This window comes from Apostichopus japonicus, chromosome 22 (genome assembly GCF_037975245.1).
Source record: "Apostichopus japonicus isolate 1M-3 chromosome 22, ASM3797524v1, whole genome shotgun sequence".
Lineage (NCBI taxonomy): Eukaryota > Metazoa > Echinodermata > Holothuroidea > Aspidochirotida > Stichopodidae > Apostichopus > Apostichopus japonicus.
The window spans coordinates 2,632,095-2,654,847 of record NC_092582.1 but is presented as its reverse complement, the minus strand read 5'-3'; the positions used below and the strand labels follow the sequence as shown (position 1 = coordinate 2,654,847).

General features: G+C 35.4%; 1 protein-coding gene and 1 long non-coding RNA gene across 4 annotated transcripts in view; one reads left to right on the top strand and one right to left on the bottom strand.

The window, feature by feature from the left end:
- LOC139963808 (uncharacterized) overlaps positions 1-15,814 on the top strand; it is a 201,389-nt gene extending 185,575 nt beyond the window's left edge. The window contains exons 4-5 of the long non-coding RNA XR_011791763.1: positions 12,306-12,504; positions 12,927-15,814. This is a non-coding gene — a long non-coding RNA (uncharacterized lncRNA). The remainder of the gene's footprint in view (positions 1-12,305; positions 12,505-12,926) is intronic.
- The window catches only part of LOC139963801 (short transient receptor potential channel 5-like), a 189,437-nt gene that overhangs the window by 126,803 nt on the left and 39,881 nt on the right, over positions 1-22,753 (bottom strand). The window lies entirely within an intron of this gene.

Sequence of the window (22,753 nt, the reverse complement as noted above, 5' to 3'; positions counted from 1 at the left end):
TTCTTCATATTAAAAATATTCAACCACATGTTGAAGGAAAATTGAAACATTGAACAAATTTTATTTTCATTTTTCGATTTTTTTTTTCATTTTTATGGACTTTTAGGTATCGTTAAGAATTGACTAAAAAAGAAAGAAAAGTCAACAAGAATCAACAGAATAGGCTGCTTTAAACAATTTATGAATATTTATAGTTTGATTTACTCCAACACATATATAGTAAAAACAATTGGCTATATATGCTGTTGAGTATCCCGCTTCAAAGCACTAATACTGCAGGTAGTGTGAGCAGTATATATCATGTTCATATCGGATAAAGGTTAAGAACTATTTATACTGTCAGTACGAGTGCTTCGTAGCATGATAAAGGAGGACAGTACAGAGTGGTATAAGCATTATAGGGGAATTGTCCCAACTGAATGGCGCCAAATGTGAATAACGTATATGTATGCAAATGAGCGCACGCTGCATGGTGTACCATGCTACATAGGTAACCATAATGTTACAGGCTAGTGATAGCGACCACCATGACAAGCTCTACCATCTCAAGGACTTCTAAGAATCCATCTATTTGTTTTCATTTGTTGAATCAGCATGGTAATTTAATTTCGCTGTTAGATATTGAACACCATGCAGTATAACCCCTGCCCCCCCTCCACACACACAAAAGAAAATAATTTAAAAACGCATTCATAGTTACCGGCGTAACAACCATAATCTCGTCTCAAACACGTCCTGTGAGGATGGAGTTATTTTAAGAGATTGCTTGCGGTTGTTAAGGGATGTAGTATCCAGAAATATCACAGTAAAAGTTAAAAATAAAGTTGGCATTTGTTTAAATGCATGATCCATTGGTTCCAGGCACATCAACGTTTTCTAGAGTCTTAGTGGTACAATGATTGTACATATTATTCGTAACGTAAAAAGTTAACTGTACACTTCTGTATAGTTTAAACTGTGATCAATATGTTGTTTAAACTTTGATTAGTATATGTAATTCATATATGTAATTCATATCCAGCTTCTTCTTAATGAAATGAATAAAAATATACTGGTGGCACGAGGCTTATGCTGGATTCTTTTAAATGTCGCTACACAAATATTGAAGATTGTCACAAAATAGTCATTACAGAAATATGTGTTCTACCATTACGAAAATGTCACGACACGACAAAAAGCATCGCAAAAACAAACAAAATAAAACATCAAAGGAAAGTAGAAAGTAAGAAAAGGTCCTGGTCCCCCTGTACAGCTCCCCTACCATGACGTTCCTTAACATTTTTGAAAGTAATTATTCATTAGCATCTCCATTTCGAATTACATTTACAACTACATTACATGGGGAGGGAGAGGGAGAGGGATGTGAGATGGTGCATTAATCATCATAAGAGTGTTATAAGATATAGATATATCTATTCGTCTGCATTAGTACGAGTCTGCAATAGGACTAAAACGCAATTGACATATTTATTGTTTAAATGGACTTTGATACTGGGTCATTATAATCTCGTTCCCATAATTTATGGAACAAGTACGCAAAGGTCCTGGTCCCACCGTACAGCCCAACACATTGAGAAATGGCAGTCCCCTACCATGACGTCTTATCGATGCACAACCAGCCTAGCGTATTCACTGAGCTCATTTTACATATGAATGTTATGGAAATTAATAAACCATCTGTTGTTGTAAGAAATACAATTATTTTCTCGATCTTAATCTTATGTTGAAATGTACATTTCAGCTGGTCTTAAATTTGCATCAACGATGTATAGTTAATTCACTTAAGTAAACATTTAGCGACTGTTTGAAGAAGACGTTTGTTATCAGAGTATATTTACCAAGCAGGGTCAAGATGGCTAGTAAACGGATGCCGCGTTACTTAATTGGAAGTTAGAAGTCTTTCTTAATGAATCGATAGTGTAATGAACAATTGTTTGGCTAAATTCGGATATCTCTACCGTCGAAAATAACATTATCGGCAGTCTTTGTTTAAGACAAAGGTATAAAAATCGATGGTTTATTAAAGGATGAGTTTGGACAGAATTCTTTAGTCTTGATATGTGATTAAAACAACAAGAAAAACAATAAAGTACTCGTAACGTTTCTATAACTGTTCTAGTAATCGGGAAATTTATTTTAAGAAAATGCTCAGTCACTTGATTGCATCTGTAAGGCTTGTGTGATGATGACGTCGGGTTTTTGATGCTGGCTTAATCTTAATATCAATATATTGCTTAATAAATTCTGATAATCAATTAAAATATGTTCTTTTAACTACAAATAAACAGCAAAGAAACCTTTTGGTGACTTACAACACAATTTTCCTTGACCAATTTTGTAATTGCATTCTAACTGTATACATGCATTGTAAACGTGTCAGGTAAGCATCTTATGTTTTCTGATTGACTTTGTAGTGTGACATCTGAGGAACTGAACAAATGGTATCTATGTTTAGACTAAACAGATCAGCCATTTTAATTGGCGAGCCTCATGTGTTTTAAAGTGCCCCTTCTCAAAAGAGGGTAAAAAGTGGCCTAGAAATACAACTGGACTCATAGCAGTGTATTGCAGCGGTTGAAATATTATAATTAAGTCCTTCACCATTAATCATTCACATGTTTCTTGTTGTTCTAAATTGTCTTTGCAACGAAACACAATTTATAACGTATAACTTTACAAGGCAGAGGAAATGACGTTTCGATCCTATCAGGACTTTCAGTCAGAGGCAAACAGAAACGGAAACGGACGGGACAAAAACAAAATAGAAGAATGCACGAAAAAGTGAACATTGAACGATGAAAAGATTCTAATTAGACGGAACAATAAACAGTGGGATAAAATGAAGCAGGATATGACAGGAAGCAGGTGATGACAGGAAGCAGGAGATGACAGGAAGCATGAGGTGTAATGGCTGCAGGATAAGATAGGAAGCAGGTGTAATGGCTGCAGGATATGACAGGAAGCAGGAGAAGTAATGGCTGCAGGATATGAAAGGAAGCAGGAGGTGTAATGGCTGCAGGATATGACCAGGAAGCAGGAGATGAAATGTCTGCAGGATATGACAGGAAGCAGGATAAGTAATGTCTGCAGAATATGACAGGAAGCATGATATGATAGGAATCATGATATTTAATGGCTGCAGGATATGACAGGAAGCAGGAGATGTAATGGCTGCAGGATATGACAGGAAGCAGGAGGTGTAATGTCTGCAGGATATGGCAGGAAGCAGGAGATGAAATGTCTGCAGGATATGACAGGAAGCAGGATAAGTAATGTCTGCAGAATATGACAGGAAGCATGATATGATAGGAATCATGATATTTAATGGCTGCAGGATATGACAGGAAGCAGGAGATGTAATGGCTGCAGGATATGACAGAACGTAGGAGAAGTAATGGCTGCAGGATATGACAGGAATCAGGAGGTGTAATGGCTGCAGGATATGACAGGAATCAGGAGGTGTAATGGCTGCAGGATATGACAGGAAGCAGGTGTAAGGGCTGCAGGATATGACAGGAATCAGGAGATGTAATGGCTGTAGGATATGACAGAACGTAGGAGAAGTAATGGCTGCAGGATACGTCAGGAAGCAGGAGAAGTAGTGGCTGCAGGATATGACAAGAATCTAGAACTGCTAAGAGGTGTTAAAATTTGTCAATTGTGTCGTAGTGTAACTGTTACCTTATTAATTATTCAATTGTTGTTACAATCTCGCCGATGCAAATTGTCCGAACCTGTTGCAAGTCATAACCATGGCACTAAAAAGCACTTACCCCCAACTATTTATTTGTTGTTAGGGGAAAGCTTCAAGGGCGCCGGAATGGGTGGGGTAGGTAGAGCATGAATTTAAGATGTTATTTAAAGCTACCCTACCATCGATCTCCCCTTAAGGTATACAAAACTGGAAAGTTCTCTATCATAAAATCTACTTAGTCTAAAATCAGACAATGTAGCACCATTTGGAATGCGACCACTCTTAATCGTACCTTACACCCCACCCCCTAACTACTCGGTAACGGATCATTTGCCCCCCCCCACAAACGACCACCCTGGATCCCCCGGTGTCCTTGCCCCACCAATCTAAACCTTCTTAGGGAGGGCGCCCCTGAATTGTGTTTACAATGCTTCTAGAGAAAGTACCGAAGCCTATATAGATGCCTACGATAGAACCCGACTAAGAGAGTGTCAACGTATCAAGGTTCAGACTATATTGGTCTGGAAGAGTTCTAGGTCTACATAAGAGCATGTCAATCTGCCCTGTAGTCTGGTAGTATATAATTTGATATAATAAATTGTGTTTACATAGAGCTACCATTAAAAATGATAAATAGCGTCCCTATGAAAAACAAACACAATTGATAACACTTTTTTTTTCTCGCACGTGAAATGCCTCTCTACAATTTAGTTAATGAACATTATCGATTTATTATATTACCCGTTGACATCTTTCCACGTAATGTATTATCATAATCACGTGCTTCTAATCACGTGCTTACATCGTATAGATATATGGCAATGACCGATGGTTAAACTGTGATTTACATGCCGATCACGTGATCTTTAACATCCTATAAGAACTTTTTAAACGATACTGCTCGAAGAAGCTTCCCTGTCATCAATTTGGCGAAAGATGAAATTCGGCACCATGGATGTTATGTTGTTTGTGATGCCCGCGCACACTCTGTAGGTAAAACAGCACCATACATTTGTTATGTGCTTGGAAAGGAACGGGAGGGGGAGGGGAGAGGGATGGGGAGGAGCAGGGGATAGGGGAGAAGTGGGATAGGATGGTGATAATATTTCACAAGGAAGACATTGTAGACATAAAGCCAAGTCAAAAACATTACAAGAACATTGCAGTTATAGCGATGCTTTGACAAAAAGGAAATAACCCAAAATATAAACATTTTGCTAACATTTGATAGTAACTTGAAGATTACAACGGTTACAAAATATATTAGCTGAAATGTTTCCCCCCCCCCCAACACACACTAACACACAAAGAGGAACCTTGATGAAAGTGAGAGTTATGACTGTTTTTAATCTAATACATTCTATGAAATTGATCTTTGACTGAATATATCATTTAAATTTTACCTGAAGGCGGTGTGAAGTTAACCAACTACCAATGGAGGAGAGATGTCTGCATACAAAAATTGTAGGCAATAATATTTTGAGTTTAGCAGAATTTTCTGCTGACTGATCTTTGCAAATGCTCTGATTACATATAAGAGCCATACTGTCGTACAGCCCACGGACGTCTTACTGCACAAGAAATGGACTTCCTTTGTGACCCAGGGTTCTACAGTTTACTATAAAGTAGGGCTACCACAACACAATAGCTAGTATATACACGTATATTCTGCTAATACGAGAGGGACCAATACATCTCCTACATTACTATCAGATATTTGTAGATAGTTAATAAAGACGTGCGACCATACAGGTTTATGGGATGTGAACAACGAGTCCTTTAACATTAAAGTATCACAGATTGTTTTGGGTAGCACGGATTCGAACCAGCGACCTCAGAAATAACAGGTCATTTGTTCTACCAAGAGAGTTGGTCAGCCATTTAACCACGGATCAGCACACTCCCAGGTTTCACTTTTTACAATCAGATGGGTTTTCGGCTGACTAGGAAGTCCAAGCAACATACTGTATTTTCTTACCGACCCCCCCCCCCTACGTAACAAAACATGGTAATTTAGGGACCTCCACTAACTAAGGGCTGCATATAGCTCACTTTGGTTAGACACAATACTTACAACCCCACGGTCTGTTGTTAGAATCCCTTTCTAGCAACAACAAAATATCTTTGCTCTTTGTATATGGTATAGTTTCCCAGTATTCGGGTTTTCTGTGGTATACAGCATTATAACTGTTTAATTTTTGACCGAGTGAACAACAGTATGGTCAGTAATTATGCGATCAAAAAAAGCAGTTTAACACAGCCATCGAAACCAGCAATTATAAGCAAATTTACGAATACGACTGGTTGGCAGTTACTTATGTCCCAAGCCAATACAATGCAAATCATTGTAGCAGTTCAATGCAATAAATCACTTTCTCTATTGCCTCAGTGTTATATCATGTTAGAATTATATAGGTTTATTACAGAGAGAGAGAGAGAGTCAAATTTTATAGATGTAATGTAAATATGAAAAGAAGATTTTTAGGCTTGGAAGATTGGAGTACATATCTTGAACGGAGACATGTAACAGAGGAGTGAAGTAACTATACAAGTTTTAGTCAAGATAAGCAACCGCAATTCAGCAATCCATTCAACAAATAACATCAACAACCAAAGATTGTTTTCGCTATTTGTGGTAATATGAATATTTCAATAGCAAAAAAAAAAAAAAAAAAAAACCGGTACAAAGAATGTAACAAGCTGTTCCTATCATTTGTCCCCTCCTTATTTTTCTTTATTTTTTTTGATCTCCTATCTGCATTTACTGCGAAAGAAATTTAGACCTACTTTTTTTGTGACAAGAGAAAGCAAAATAATCATACCCCTATGAAAGTACAACTCACCTTACAGCTAGCAAGCACTAAAAACTGAAATATGATGTCTATTATCATTAAAATCTAATACCAGCAACAAATGTACGATTTGATATAATTTTTGAAAACATGAAAATTTATTGACATCATAAATCCTGTAACTGTTTACTACATAACTATAAAAGAAAATTTTAAGAGGAAATTCTAATGTGTCAGTCTACTTCGATTTACCACTTTTGAACGTTTTGGGCTTATTTCCAATTTCATGTTCGTTTAGAACTCGTGTAAGCAACCGTCGTGTTTATTTACATGACATGGTTTCGATGTCATGGTATTTTCTTTCAGTATTGCGTACTGCTTATTCAATTTGAAAAAAAAGATAAACAATATCAGTCTAGTTTACTGGAGTCTTTAGTTAGCATTTTATCAACAAGATTGTTTACTTTTTCTACTGCCTGTGCTATTCAACTCTTAGCTTTGACTAACCGACGGACTGACTAGTCTAACTGACTGAGTGGCTGACGAACTGACCGAGTGACCATTAAATAATAATGAAACACGAAACATGAAACATGAATGTGTACTATATTTTGAAACTGATACAGCCAAGTAACATTATAACTAATGTTCTAACTTATCTATTTACATTGCGGAAGAGAAATTGTGAGCACAATTCACTCTCTAACACAGCCTCTTTGTTTACATGTCTTCCTTGAACGCCTCTGAGTAAATTACATTACAGAAGAAACATTTAAATTTTCATTTGTCTCGTCTTTGACAGTTTTACGACATCTTCATAGTGGAACCTTAATCACCTGTATAACACAAGAAAACGGTAGGTCTATATTATGTTAGGCTATGTAGCCTATACCGCACGAAAAAACAAAACAAAAACCCTGCGTCATGAAGCAATGCACATTGCTTACATACGTTTAGGTTTATTAGTAAACCAGGCAAAAGGAGGATCTTCGCAATATGTTTCAGACATTTGAAACATCAACTGAAGAAGAAAGGAACGAGTAAGGTGTACACATCTCGTAGTGCCTCCAATAGTTCGGTCATTTAGCCTTAACCTTGAATAATACAACTAATATTTTATCATCAAAGTTTCGGTAAGTGTTGCCCACACACAAACTGTTCCTCAACCATCAGAATATAGCCCATATACGCACAATGGCAGATAACAAATACATCTGTGTGACTGGTCACATCACGTGATGCTTATCGTATACGTAATTTAAGAGCGGTATTAAACATCACAGCCAATGGCGGCGGAACCGGGGGGGGGGCACAGGGGGCACGTGCCCCCCCCACTTTCCCTCAGGTTAAAAATGTGCCCTTTTTCTACATAAAAATTGAGGTGTCTCAAGTTAGCAATTAGAGGCCAGGGAACCAGAATGAACACTCGGGAAGGGCCGTTTCCGGCCATCTTAGGGGTTTGTAAAACCAAAAATTTTCTTGTACGCTCCGCGCCAACTGATGGTGGCGCTCCGCTCAGATTGTCGTGCATACAACTTTGCAAATCCTGGCTACGCCCCTGACTTTTAATGAATTTCTGTGGGTCAAACTCAAACCTATTTCGAATGGAAAAAAAATTGTTAACATATTAACAAGAAATAAACTCTAATTCAGATGATTCCTACATTAGCAACTAGCATGTTTTCCACCTCATTTTGTCTCAAAAGAAAACTTGTTCCTTGTTTCCCAATTTGCACATTGGATATTGCAGTGCTACATGCATATTTTCCTTGAAGGGGGGGGGGGGGCGTTGATGGAGTGATGTGTATATGCAAATAAGATAATTCAATAAGAGTTATAAAGGGTACTAAATATAAGGCTGCATCAGTCCAATCGAATTTCTGCAAAGTGCCCTTTGATGTCGGTGCCCAACCCCCCCCCCCCCCAGATTGAAAGTGCTTCCGCCGCCCTTGATCACAGCATGAAAAAACAAAACGGTACTAGAAACAAGAAAATATCTTCCTTTGCAAGGAATGATGAGCACAGAGAACCAACCCGTGGCGCATTTCTTTAATAAGAAAATAAGAAAATAAGAAATTAAAGGCTTTCAAATTACAATAACGAATGTCTAAATTTTCATTACAACTTGGATGTCTTCCTTCCATATGTTAATAATTAATGAAAGGCTTCTCTTTGACACAAAAGTAAATTATAGTCTCATTTTGATAGATGTCTTTTGCTTATGTTGGCAATTTAATATAAAAAAAAAATAAAACTTTGCGATGTTCTAAAATTGCACAGACACTAACTTAGTCAATAGCAAATACACAGTCAATAAGAAGCTAAGAAGCTAAATTTACTTATCATGAATATGCGTAAGACAATAACAATAAAAAAATATATATATATAACTGCGTCTCCGTAAAGTTGATGTAAAGCAATACAGGAACAAGAAGCAAAATAAAGTGTTTCACTTTATCCGGGCAATTCGTAAAACTTTTGCACAATTAGCTTGAACTTAATTTATTTGTAAGCCATCTCGCCCCCCCCCCCCCTCCTAAACCCATCGAAAAGAAGGAGAGAAAAACTTAAATTTTATAGTCAAATGATATGATTCTTTTGTAGCAAACTATTATCTTTGTTAAAATTGTGCATCCTTATGTATAAGTGTACTTGTTCACGTAACACACACTGTAAATTATGTAAACAATTACATAAGTAAACAATGAAACTTGAGAGATATCTAGTCCACCTCTGTCATCAAAATAGGGTGACCCTTTGTTTCTTTTCTTTACATGCAATATCTGTGGAGGCCCTATATAGGCCTACATATAAAATGAGATCGTGTTTCAAAGATGTCCTCTCATATCTTTGTTATATTTTGTTGTAATTTGGACAGTTTTTCGATCGATCACTTTACTCAGAAGGGAACAATAAAAAAATGCTACATAGATAACATCCCCTGCAGAGAAGCCATGTACAATTGTCACCATATGATACCGGATACGATATAACATGCCTTACTGTTACACTGCTCTACTTTCCATCCTCTTGGCCTCACTTTTCCTCTCCCACTGCACACACACACACATCCATCAAAATACTATCTGCACTGCAACTGAGTAACCGAAGATGTAACCGTAACTCACCAATTCAATGATTATGCCGCTAACTCTCTTGATGTGTTTATCGTTAGCTGACGGGCAGGTTTAATGTACGGTCCTTCATACTAGCCGTGACATCGGAATGTTAGTGGTTTAACCTTCTTCCTGTGTTTTTGCGCCTCGTCTCCAATTGCTTTAGAAATATCTTTGGCTATTGAGTTTATTTACAATAGGTGTCTTGAAAGTTACTTTGATTTTACCAGGAAAGTTATACTATGTAAACAGAAACAAGAGTTGGTCTCTCCCTCAAACATGTTAGGTTGTATTTTAATGTCAGCAACTTGGGATAAAACGAGAATTAAGTTAAAAACTCCGTTAAAAATTAAAATAGGTTGGAAGATTTCCTTGCCCAATTTTCTCTGTTTGCACACAATTTATTTCGTATGAATTTTTTAAAGCTATAATTTCAATTATCATTATCATATAGAAAAGTGCCAATAATTAATAAATCAACTAGATAACGAAGATTGCTCCATCAAGTGGATGTCCACCTTCTCATCGAACATTCACACGTATGGAATTTGCTGTTGTCCGTCCACGCCGTAATTACCAGAGGTCGCACCGGAAGGGAAACCGGAAGTGTAGGTTGTCATTTAGGACTTATGTATATTCATGATGCAGCCAAACTAAAATAATACACGTTTATTAGTTGACGATCTGGTTGCGGGCATTGCTGTACGCGTTTGCACCATGAAAATCGCCCAATTGTTTTCCACGGTTACACAATTAACACAATATATTCAATGATTAAAAATGCGTTTGGAGTTGTGTAATGTTCTTTTTGCTTGAACAACTCATGTAAGAATAATTGAGTATATCGCTTAATCTGACCATTGAGATATGTGGCTGTCTGACCTATCTATGTGTTATGTGCGTTAACATTAACCATTTGATTAGTCTAAGCTGGCCATATTTAACGTCCTATGTAAACTTGTTTTTTTATTCGACGTGACGTTAATTTTTTAATTCGACTGGCAATCTTTCATTAACGGTCTGCGTTTGGAGAAGTGTCTGGCCAACTTGGAAACCCAAAGAACTGATTTTCTATCACAAATGAGATAGTCAGGATAATATATTCCGCGTATCCCGTGTCGTGTTTATCCATTGTGTATATAGATGTTACCTTGACAATGTCCTTATTATTCACCTTCTCAAACAGCATGTCGCTGTCGTATTTAGAAGGTGCTTGTTCTATAACCGGCCATGGATTTTTTTACATTTTTTTATATTTAAAATGTTCATATAATTCCAAGACTCATTGGTCTAATTAAGATAAAGAGCATTGGAATGAGCTACAGTAACTGTTAGGTTGCCCCTAAGAACACATAAAAAGTGACATATCGTAAACAAGCTATTGTTAACTGCACTGTAAACATTAGTTAGTCACGAATGGCAAAAATCTAGTCACAGTGACTAGAGTTAGCTAGTCATTACCAATTCGTTAGTAGCAGACCAATTTGCATGGTCGTTCGACTAACATAAATTAGTCACATAAATTTGTATGAAATTTTTTGACACTCACTAAGCATGTCATGTATGTAAGCGTGACGAGAATGTTCTAGTCTTCTGTTTGTTTACTTTCTTTAACCTTCAGCTTTGACCAATGACGTCATTATTTTTATCCAATCATCGTACCGTAGAATACCGTGTGCTCAGCTGATCAGAGATCAAAAATTCAGACGACGGCCGGCGATTATATATACGGTATGCACGTACGTGGTACGTCGTACGTCGTACTTGCGGCCATTGCCTAACTGCAGATAGAACAGGGCTATCAACAAAATGAGAAGATTCTTAATCATTTAGCAAACTGTCAGAAGCAGTTTCAAAATGTCGTCAGTCACGTAAGTTCAATCACAACTGAAATTCTTATAAATAATAATTGACACAATTGACATAATGTTCAAGGAAGGTTTGAATATCCGCGATATTTTTGGCTGGAAAGTATGGGTAAAGTTATAACGTTAGGCCTTAGTAAGCAAAACTGTTGCTAACGCTAGGACGAAGCTAGGCTAGGAGTTTAGTCTACCTGGTGTAGCCCACATGCCCTCGTAGATGTATAGTACTATAGTAGCAGTAATACACACTTATTTGACATATTTTATATAAATGTGTATTATTAGCTAGTATACTAGGCCTATATTCTTAGTATAATGTTAAGAGCGTCTGTGGTGTAGGCTAGCATACGTCAAGTTTCTAGACACTTCGTCGACCACCAACCCCGTCTGCATTTCGTGCACTCTGAACTGAAGATCTTCGGAGTGGGACTTACCTTCTGCTCTTGTAGGCTAAAGTACATGGTACTCATATTTTAGGATATTTTTGCTAAAGTTGGAAGAACCTGGTGTTTAACTAAGGACAAAAACTCAGTTTCAATGCATGAAATACCAATAATGTTGTTAGCTTAGGCCTAGGCCTCAGGTTCATAGTGGCGCTATGTTAGTATCCTACTTCCTACTCCTAGACCAAGTCTACACCAGCTGTAGCAATGTTGTAGGGTTCTGTATCCTAAGTGGAGTGGCTGCTGGGTGCTAATACCCTGAACAGAGAATGTTTTGAGTCTTATTTAGCAAATATTCCACAAAGGTATGCATTTTCTGCTCCTGCATATGTGCATCAAGGGGGTTTGAGCCTACTCAGCCTATCATTAATTTTCTGTTGTTTGTCTATTTGCAGAGAAAGTTGATGTGCCAAGTCCTCAGCATTCACAGCTATATACTTTGAATGGCTGTGGTATCAATGGACTCAACTGGTTAGATGAGGTAACAACAAATTCCAAACAACTCTGAGAGCAGAAATAGATATCCTGATACTTCCATGGGAGATCTACTGTAGTAACTATAGGAACCAGTGCTTGCCACCCATGGAGATTAAGGTATAATTTGACGAGCAACAAATTTGAATGTTTTATCACAAATTATGCCCCCTATCTATCTCTTGTCCCCTATACCTGTCTTTAATACAGTGTAACAACCTATGCATAAACCTTTAAATGGACTGGATATGTTATTGAGGTGAACTGTGTACCTAGATAGCATTTCAGTAAGCTTTCCTTTAGACTAAGTATATACTGTTATAGTTAGGCTGTGGTTTACAAATCCCAATGATCCAGTTTTGGCAAAGAACACCTTCAATTCTATTCTCTTATTCTGAGTAACTTAACAGTTGCACTGGAGTGACAGGCAATATCAGTTTAACATGTTCGAAACAGATCAGGAATACATTGGGGTATGTCCTGTGGGTCAGTTTGGGAGGAATCAGCTGAGCTAAACAAAAATGGTTTTCATCACATTTCAGAGCCAGAGACGAAAAAGCCCTCCCGCTGACCCTTCTCTGGATGATGTTTCTGCAGTATGGCAAGCCAGACCAAGTGGACTGTGATCCGGATACCAATAAAACCTGCAAGAATCATAAATGCAACCAACTTGGTCAAGCTTATCAAAATTGGTGACTAGAAATGTTGCTGCAGACGTAGACCTGGTTAATGCTTACACAGTATTACACACACACTGCACAGTGCATACTGAAATGTCTGAAAAGACATCTTTATGGACCAAAAATGATAATTGCATAGAATTCTGTTCTGGTTTATATTGTAACGACTATGAAAAGTATCATTTTGGTATGAAAAAAAATTAATCTCTCACTTAAGGTGGCATACTCCTATTAGAGTCTATATCCATTCTCTCGATTGTTCTCCTTCAGGAAAAGTGCCAAAAAGCAGCGGGAGAACATCTTTTATTGACCTGTTATTAATCATAATTTGGTTTTTTGTGGCTTGCATGTTGAAGAGCATATATGGAAGTACATGTGGTGGGTAAATTGGGTCAATTAAGCCTTTAGACCCCTTTAGGCTTCACAGGAGCAGCGTAGGAAAATTGTTTACCACTGAGTGAAGAGGTTTGTTTACAAGTGACGAAAACTTCCGTGTCGAATAACAAAATATCTACATGGTCATGATACAGAAAATTGTTAGGGCCTTGAAAGGCCAACTTGTCAGCTATCCGGTGATAGGTAGCATTCAGCTAGTGAAAACTTCTATCTAGACTTAGAGACCACATTACTTTTGTGATTTAGTGTGTAAGTCAATGGGGCTTTTAATAGGCGTATGCTACCTTAAATATAAGGAACAATCTGTGATATACAGTGAGCATTATGCAATCAGTGAAATAACCACAGTACGTAAAGACATAGAGAAGTTGTGGCGGAATGGTTAGGGCACTGAACACGTGATTCCATGATCGTGGGTTCATGTACCAACCTGGTCCATAAGTATGTATCTTTAATGAAGACACTTAATCTCAATTGCCTCTCTTTACCCAGGTGTATCGGGTACCCTGGGAGGTATAACATTTGCACCACTTTATGGCTGCAATGATATGGGATGTCCCCTGGGGAACATGTAGATGTATCTCAGCATAGTGAGCATAATGTCTGATATGTGTTACCAAGGACCATAGATAGTGTTCCGTAAATACTGTGCCAATGTTGCAATATAAATGGCTAATTTACATTACATTTACAGAGTGCGGCTAGCACAAATGTTACATACTTAACCAAATGTCTTTAGGCCTTTGTTACTTTGCAACAACTGTATGTCAAAAGTGAAAAAGGAAGGATATTTTTTTGTGTAATGCAAAGAGATAGTTCACTTGAGTATTCATCATTGATTTATAGAAAAACTGTGGTGAGTCATAAACCAAACTTATGACAAATAATTTCTCAGCAGAAATTGTAGCATATACGTACACATAATACTGCACACCGGTTATATTAAATAATGTACACCGGTCATACTACTAGTATGCTATATATATTGCATGCCTAAGCCCCCACCCCCCCCCCCCCATAAGTGTAGTGTATAAGATCATTGTTTGTGTACTTGCGCACACCTTGGGGATCAAGCAAAGTTCAGATTATCAGCAAATGATGTTCGATATATCGGGCAAGTCTTTAACATGGACTTCAGTGTACTTGGCAAAAATTACAATCATTACATTAAATGAGGTTAGTGTGATTGAATGTGGGGACCTCATTTAAAATGTACCCCAAAAATTGACTTAAAAGGTAAGTTTCTACCATTCAAGACATAGCTTATAGTTTGTGAAAAAGTACTTTTAGAAATATTTTAACTACTTTGTTTTCTGTTCCACCCTAATGTTGCTTCAAGGATAATAACATATTCAACTTACATGTTCTGCATTAATATTGTACCATCACATCCATGGTCAGAAACTCATAATAATATCACTTCCAACTTCCTAATTCGAGATGATGATTATAAGGATATTTTCGGGCCCTTTTTAACAGCTAAGGTCATAAAGAGCTACTCAAGGCCTTTTTATACCATTTGATTTGACATGGGGTATTATTTTTATAAATAAATTTATAAATATGATATATTATTTTGTGTATATTTAATATATGTTATGTATATTTATATTTAAATATTAATTAAGATAATTTATTTGGCTAAACTTCTATTTTTGTATTTGAGCTGTGTACTTGCATTTTTCCCTTGTTCTGTCTGTCCACATCTCTTCCATGCTGCTATTTTGATGAAACTGATGGAGCCCATAATGATGCATAGTCAGTGGACAATGAGGGTCTTTAAGAAATTTATAGGTATAGGTCACCAGGGGTTCTAATTGTTTGAAAACTGTTGAACATTTCCAACTTAATGGCTTAAGAGCATTTCAAAGTAATACCATAAGTATTCTCAAGATGTTTTGTCAGAAAAGATTTTGACAATTTTGTAAAAATAAGTTTTCCCAATTGTCCCATAAACATTTATTTTAGTTTTAAATGTTCTTTAACCTTTAGTGTTTGTTATTGTTCTTTATGAAATGACCTTTAAATGAAATGCTTATTTGTCACATTTTGCATTAATACTGAATGTTAATAAAAATTACCATGAAACTTACAATGTGTGTCACTATCTCATTTCTTAACTAAAAAGTACTTAATCTTAAACTAGTCTTGTGACTTAAATAAGTAGTCACAGTTGCAATGACTAATATTTTTGGTCACTGGACTAAGCTTTGGTCGATAGAGGCATCGTAGAAGGACTAGTTTTAATTAGTCAGAAAACTCGATTTAATTAGTCACAAAACTAAGGTTGTATAGTCAAATGACTAGAAGAAACTGGTCGATAGAGACATCGTTGTGACTAATTTTTTTTAGTCATATTGACTAACTATTGTTTACAGTGTGCCAGCTGGATTTGATCATATCCGGATGAAACCAAACATAAGTAAATTGAGTCTTCAAATTCCCCGACAGCGATGACATTATTCGACAAATAGCTATCAACAGGAAACCCAATATTTAAAGTGATAAACCCATGTCTTGATTTATATAGATACCAAGTTAATTAACATGTCGGTTAATATTGATCATATTTTGTGTGCCTTTTTGCGTTCCTTAGTTCTGCAGGACGTGACTGTTATGGCATGGAGACTGTGCGCACGATACAGAGGTATAAAATAAACATAGACAACAACATAATACGTATGGGAAGTGACGGAGGTGCTGAAAACAGAGGGGGGGGGGGGGGGAGATGGTCCAAGAGGAGAATTGTAGTAAAAAAAAGGCCGGATGGGGGAGGGGGGGGGGGGTGGTGGCAGAGAAGTTAAAAAAAAATATCGGGTAAAAAATATCAAATTTCCTTTATTACACATACAACATTTTTGCAAATTACTTATTGCCGTGGCGAATGTCTGTGTGGTCGGTACAACAGACTGCTCGTTACATCGTATATTGAGAACTAACGTACAACCTTTCTGTCAAGACTTATGAACGTTGAAAGAGCGAATTAATATGTTTATTGATAATTTAATTCCATAACTGATCTCTTATCTCTGTCTCTACTTGTGTTCAATGAAAGTTGAAATGATTTGTTTTTCATTTTTCCCCGGATTCTACGACAAATTTATAAACTAAATAAGTAGAAAAGAACAAAAACATCATTTAATTCAATTGATGATTTATATGTAGACCTAATGCTTGTCATTGCCCCGAATCTTCTTTAATTGATACAAATGTGTGTGTTTTTAACAATTTCTGACCATTTCTCCGTGATTGAGCATCTTGTAAAGGAGGCGTTACGCCTCACTACTCCTATCAACACAGGAAAGGTCAACTAATTATCGCGCATAGTCTTGTTATTACAACCTAAAAATGCGTACCAATTAAGAATCTGTATTAAATAATTCATGAAGTTCATTTCTCTATTAATGATACTTAGTAGTAAACTTATGCGCATTTTTTAAAACTAATTTTGTCTTGTTTTTTTTTTTTTGGTCGTTTGCATGAAAATATTATATAAAAAGTACTCAGTACACAAGCTTATATCAAAACTTCGTAAACACGGAAGAAACGTCTGAGGAAGTGGGCTCGTGGGAATAATTTGTGTGTGTTAGATATACACGTTGGAATAGCTTGTACGAGATGAGATGATTAGGAAGGTATATTGAGATGGCATAGGCTGATGAAAGAACGGGAGATGGGTGTCAGTTATGCAAAGGTCTTCATTAATCATATAATGGCTTCATGAATGCACAGTTTTCAGTTTTATCACAAATACAGATGTTTGACTTATTCAAGTATAGAAGAAATTTTCCTCTTGTCTCCAACGATTTATGAAGACATAATGTTAGTTCAACTCTAAATCGTATCGTAAACGAGGCATAGGACTTCGTAGACGTATGACTATTAAAGAAGTCTGTGTATATTTCGTCGATTGCAATATATATATTTACATTTAGTGATTTATTCAGACTTCATTCATTATCCGCAGTAAGTAATTGCTTTCCCCCATACGTTACCCATAATATCCTTCAATACAATACATAACGACATCAAACGAACAATTTAAACTAACAAAATCAAAAATATTATAAAGAAAAAAGATTTGTGACAATTAGGTTACGAAATGTACATATATATAAACTGTCCTAAAAATGTCAGATAAAAATAGGACCATGGTGAAATTTGTCAGTTGTCACATCATGATAGGAAGAAATGAATATTTATTGCTATGTAAGATAATGTCATTCAGCAGAACACGAGCCACAGGCAAGCTGACAAACACAAATATCTTTCTTAGATCATTCTTTCAATACTATCATCTCACCTTGAAATAAGATGGAGAAATATATTCGGCTCCCCGCAGGGAGGGGATGACGTCATCCTTGAAGCAAGTGACGACTTATAGACCAGCCAATGAAAATACACCACGTTTAAATATGTCTCTATCTATAGGTTTGGTCGAGCTGTTGAATAGCGACAAAATTTAGGTAGTCTAGATTTCCTGTTATGATTGTCTGGAATTATTTTCCACCTTTATGCCGGGATGTTGAATAACATGAAACCGTGTAGGTAGCCGAGATTGTAATCATATTGATACTACTATGCTATTTACCGTTGTAATCATGTTGAGATTAATATGCTAGATACCGTTGTAATCATATTGAGATTACTGAGATAACTTCAAAAACTTGAAGGATGTACAAGTAAATGTGGAGTATTCAAGATAAAAACGGGCCGTGGTAAATAAGTATCTTTTTAGTAAAAAACAATATAGCTAATCATTAAACTTTGATCGGCAAAGAAATCCTACGTAATTTATTTATTAATAAATTCGAATTCTTTGCTAATAATATACTAGTAAGGCTCGTGTCTCTCATTAGCGCTGATAATCCTTGATTCTGAATAACACGACTGATCGAACTATTAAAAAGGGAAACAAATACAAACTTAACCCCTGTAGTCTCTCTCCCTAAGAAACATATTACTTATATATATATATATATATATATATATATATATATATATATATATATATATATATATATATATATATATATATATATATATATATATATATATATATATATATGTAGCCTATTTAATAATACGAGAAAGGAATTTTTCCACCAAGTGAGAAGCGAATTGTTTAGAAGATGAATTACTTCGTTGCATATACGTATTGCATATATAAACCTCGACCAACCCTTGAGAAAGCGCTAGATGAGAGAATTCCTCATTAACATTGTTCTCGCACTCTTAATTTGTCACCTGATGGTAAGAGCTGAAAGAAATAGTTTGCCGCCAGGAAGTCTAGCAGGATAGTAACTCAATAGTTACGACAGAAGATGTGTCCAACCGACGAAAAGATTCATCTTGCTTGGACGAGCACGTGATCGGAAACACACTTGCGCAGATGTGTAAAAGTGTTACGAATGACATTGCAATGAAATTGCTGATAATATCACATTGATATGTTCTCTGTGTTCTCTGATGGTAATTGATTTTGGAACTTTAACATGACTTTTGAAGACATAACTTATACGAGTAACATGAGATATTGTTACTACATCAAAATCATAAGGCGGTGTATTTGAATTTGGGTTGAAGAATGACGTAGTATTAACATGACTGTCTGTTAAAGTTATACATACCAGTTTGTAACATGTAACTTTATCTTGAACTGATGAAGAAGAAGGTTTTATAAAGAAACATTCTGAAATCCTTTAAAAATCTCACTTTATGACAAAATCATTTGGTGTCACTAATGAGTTATTTAACTGTCCAATATGTGTGTTAATCACCAATAAATATGTACATATATTAATAATATAATGATAAATGGTCACGTGACAGCACCATCTACTAACGAGCTGTTGTTTTTAAAGCAAGACATTACCCTGCCTCCTGACAACTCCCTGTTCTTGTAAACAGTTGCTGCAATAGTCAAATTGAGCCGTTATGTTCTGTCCCATTCGGCGTCCCTTGGGTCCCATAAACTACATTACTAAATTTGAGCAGCCAGGTGCATACACGTTTACTCTGTCTTTGTTTTTCCACGTCAAGTTGCAGTTTCACAAGTTAAAATTTCTTACTTTATCAAGACTATATTAAATTAGTCATGTTAGCAGAGTGAATTGACTTTATGGTTTTAAACATCCATTTGCAGTTTATAAGATCTAATTAGCATCACAGGTTTTATTTTCGTGTATGTTTACATTACTCATAAGAGTTAATGAACTCGCAATAATAGGGTGGCATGTGGATCATGCTGTATATTGAGTGCTTCATAAAGGGATTAAAATAGAGCGTTGTATGATGTCATGTTGTATGGAGTGCTGCAAAGATTAATGTTGTATAGAGTGCTGTGTTGTACAGAGCAATGTTGTATAGTGTACTGTATAGAGTCATGTTGTATAGGGTACCTCCTGCCAATCTCATCACACTTGTAATATTTTGTCGTTTGTAAACTCAATACGACATCTGAACACCAAAGTCAGTTTCGAAATTTTCAATTTCTCTTTGAATATATATAAATACACTTGTTTTCTATAGACATTACAACTGCCTTTTTGTTTATAATGATGTTAATGAACGCTAGGAGACAAATTAATTAAGATCATAGGTAATGCTTGTATTCTAAAACTTGCATTTTCTGCTTTAAAGTACTTGATTTCTGTAGGGTCTGATATTTCTCTATTATTCTTAGATATTGACGACTGTCTACTTCAGACATAGTCGTAGAATGCTTCTTCTCATTATTATTTTAGGTGACCAGAACTGGTGACTTTTTAGCATATATGGATATAATACCGATCGGTTATAATGGATGAGCTCCCTGTGGTGTTCCTTACACATGAGTGGACAAACAAATTAGAATAGTTCTCAGTATCAAATACACACAAGGAAGATAACACGCTACGCAAGGCGAGATGAACAGTTCATTTAGCAATGGTTATAATAATGTAAACATATAGGCATACTGGCAAGTTGAGGGGATAATATGAATGCGGTGTCAAATTTATCACGTTCATAATTACCGGAGATGTATCTGATTGCATTATCAGATGCGGTGACTTAGTAGTTCTAGTTTGCCGCATTTGAGATGAAACTGAATTGACTTATGAACTAGTACAACTGAACAGTTAATTCAAATGAATGATAAAACTGCACATCATAAAATTGTTTACAACTAGATAATTCAACTGAATAATACAACTGTATACAACAAGTGAATTCAACTAAATAATAAAACTGTATACAACAAGTGAATTCAGCTGAATAATAAAACTGTATACAACAAGTGAATTCAGCTGAATAATAAACTGTATACCACAAGTGAATTCAACTGAATAATAAAACTGTAAACAACAAGTGAATTCAGCTGAATGATAAAACTGTTCACAACAAGTGAATGCAGCTGAATAATAAAACTGTATACAACAAGTGAATTCAACTGAATAATAAAACTGTATACAACAAGTGAATTCAACTAAATAATAAAACTGTAAACAACAAGTGAATTCAACTGAATAATAAAACTGTATACAGCAAGTGAATTCAACTGAATAATAAAACTGTAACCAACAAGTGAATTCAACTGAATAATAAAACTGTATACAAAAAGTGAATTCAACTGAATAATAAAACTGTATACAACAAGTGAATTCAACTGAATAATAAAACTGTAAACAACAAGTGAATTCAGCTGAATGATAAAACTGTTCACAACAAGTGAATTCAGCTGAATAATAAAACTGTATACAGCAAGTGAATTCAACTGAATAATAAAACTGTATACAACAAGTGAATTCAGCTGAATAATAAACTGTAAACAACAAGTGAATTCAACTGAATAATAAAACTGTATACAACAAGTGAATTCAGCTGAATAATAAACTGTATACAACAAGTGAATTCAACTGAATAATAAAACTATATACAGCAAGTGAATTCAACTGAATAATAAAACTGTAAACAACAAGTGAATTCAACTGAATAATAAACTGTAAACAACAAGTGAATTCAGCTGAATAATAAAACTGTATACAGCAAGTGAATTCAGCTGAATGATAAAACTGTATACAGCAAGTGAATTCAACTGCATAATAAAACTGTATAGAGCAAGTGAATCCAACTGAATAATAAAACTGTATACAACAAGTGAATTCAACTGAATAATAAACTGTAAACAACAAGTGAATTCAGCTGAATAATAAAACTGTATACAGCAAGTGAATTCAGCTGAATAATAAAACTGTATACAGCAAGTGAATCCAACTGAATAATAAAACTGTATACAACAAGTGATTCCAACTGAATAATAAAACTGTATACAGCAAGTGAATTCAACTGAATAATAAAACTGTATACCACAAGTGAATTCAACTGAATAATAAAACTGTATACAGCAAGTGAATTCAACTGAATAATAAACTGTACACAACAAGTGAATTCAGCTGAATAATAAAACTGTATACAACAAGTGAATTCAGCTGAATAATAAACTGTAAACAACAAGTGAATTCAGCTGAATAATAAAACTGTATACAGCAAGTGAATTCAACTGAATAATAAAACTGTATACAGCAAGTGAATTCAACTGCATAATAAAACTGTATAGAGCAAGTGAATCCAACTGAATAATAAAACTGTATACAACAAGTGAATTCAACTGAATAATAAACTGTAAACAACAAGTGAATTCAGCTGAATAATAAAACTGTATACAGCAAGTGAATTCAGCTGAATAATAAAACTGTATACAGCAAGTGAATCCAACTGAAGAATAAAACTGTATACAACAAGTGAATCCAACTGAATAATAAAACTGTATAAAACAAGTGAATTCAGCTGAATAATTAAACTGTATAAAACAAGTGAATTCAGCTGAATAATAAAACTGTATACAACAAGTGAATTCAACTGAATAATACAACTGTATACAACAAGTGAATTCAACTGAATAATACAACTGTATACAGCAAGTGAATTCAACTGAATAATACAACTGTATACAGCAAGTGAATTCAACTGAATAATAAAACTGTATACAACAAGTGAATTCAACTGAATAATACAACTGTATACAACAAGTGAATTCAACTGAATAATACAACTGTATACAGCAAGTGAATTCAACTGAATAATAAAACTGTATACAACAAGTGAATTCAACTGAATAATAAAACTGTATACAGCAAGTGAATTCAACTGAATAATAAAACTGTAACCAACAAGTGAATTCAACTGAATAATAAAACTGTAACCAACAAGTGAATTCAACTGAATAATAAAACTGTATACAAAAAGTGAAT